Here is a 2,012-nt window from a genome sequence, read left to right on the forward strand (position 1 = left end):
GGGGCTAAGAGGATTCTGATCTTCAAGAGTCAGAGTTCTCACCAAGGAGGAAGTCCTCAGTGTGAGGCAGAGGGTGAGAAGAGCAAGCCATTGGGAAACACAGGCCTCATCGACAGAGAGCAGGCATGAGTTCAATCCCCAGCCCTGCCGGGCGTGGTGGCACACGCCTTTAATCCCAGCACTTGGGAGGCAGAGGCAGGCGGGTTTCTGAGTTGGAGGCCAGCCTGGTCTACAGAGTGAGTTCCAGGACAGTCAGGGCTATATAGAGAAACCATGTCTCGAAAAACCATAAAAAAAAAAAAAAATAGTTGAAATCCATCTGGTAGCGCTGATCGATGAACACAAACAACTCAGTATAAACCCTCAGTATTGCCCTAGTGTGAATCCTTACAGACCCAGCTTCATTCTCCTCCAGTGTCTTCTCTTAGACTTGTACCCGATTTTGTCACCAGTTTTCATCCGGGTCCACTGAGGAATAGGGTGATTTTTTTTTTTTTTTTTTGGTTTTTCGAGACAGGGTTTCTCTGTGTAGCCTTGGCTGTCCTGGAACTCACTCTGTAGACCAGGCTGGCCTCGAACTCAGAAATCCGCCTGACTCTGCCTCCCGAGTGCTGGGATTAAAGGCGTGCGCCACCACGCCCGGCGAATAGGGTGATTTTGATTTTGCTTTTGTTTCTTGGCCAGGAATCGCTTGATTCTGAAAGTCTTGTGAGAAGACGTGGCAGGAAGCCAAATCAGGCACAGTGGAGGAAAGGAGAAGAGCTAAAAGGCTTTTTTTTTTTTCCCCTTACTATGCTCGTTATGTTTCTTCCCCCTGGTCCTCGAGGTATGCATAGCACCAATGCAGACAACACATAAGAGTTCTTAGCATTATAGTTTCACAGAAAATTGCAAATTTGGATCAGAACAGGAAAAGGAGAAACCATACCATGAACAGTCCAAGCATTGATAGACAAATAAATGTACGGAGAAAAACCTCAGGCAACAAAGCATGCAATTATTGAGGAAAATGGTCGAAACAAGGTGGACTCCTGTCTACTGGAGTGTATCACAGGGCCTTGCCATGATTTCTAGGGCCTAGGCATATTTCCTGAAATTTGTGTTTTCTCTAGGGTTGGGATGCACCAAACTGAAAAACACATTCAGAAATAAAAGGTAACACACTCAGTCTCAAACAAAAATGTTGTAGAGAGGCATAGCAGGGTCGAAGCTGCAGGATTTTGGGGATGAGCCGACCAGAACCTGATCAGAGCCAAGCAGGAGCACATGGGACATGGCTGTGGGCTGAATATTTTTTCTTTTATTAATGAAAAGAACACCTGAGAGTCCAGTCAACGTCATCATTAGCGTCCAATGTCTTTTAGTTTTGTGGATACTAATATTATGGGAAGCCGAATGATGGATATTGGGCATCCAGGAGTTTAATGACTCTCCAGAGGCATCCATCTTGGGTCTGAGACTAATCTACACACACCATCTCTTCTGGCAAAAATGGAATTTATTTGGTGGGGTAGAAGAAAGCATTGTATTGGAATACTTACAATGTTTCTGGCTTGCGGTATCACCCTGGAGACAAAACATCTCCTGAAGAAGTTTCTCCAAGCATGGTTTTTACAGAAACGTTTGCCAGAATCATGCCTAGCTGGGTTTGTTCCTTCTGGTGAGATAGTAATCTCTGGAGCCTCTTGTCATGGTTCTTCCTGAAATGAAGTTTGTTAAACAAGGCCCAAATAATCATAAGGAGTTTGTATGCCAAAAGGGCCAATATGATATATACAAAAAGCCAAAATCTCTCCTTTATCCAGTGGAACAAGTTCCATGTGGGCAAACAAGTATAATCAAACCTAAACATCCTACCAAGCACATCAAATAAAGAACATTTTCTTAAGCTTGTTAACTTTATGAGAACAGGAAATAGAGCCGGGCATGGTGGCGCATGCCTTTAATCCCAGCACTCGGGAGGCAGAGGCAGGCGGATTTCTGAGTTGAAGGTCAGCCTGGTCTACAAAGTG

The sequence above is a fragment of the Mus caroli genome, chromosome 15 (assembly GCF_900094665.2).
Source record: "Mus caroli chromosome 15, CAROLI_EIJ_v1.1, whole genome shotgun sequence".
Lineage (NCBI taxonomy): Eukaryota > Metazoa > Chordata > Mammalia > Rodentia > Muridae > Mus > Mus caroli.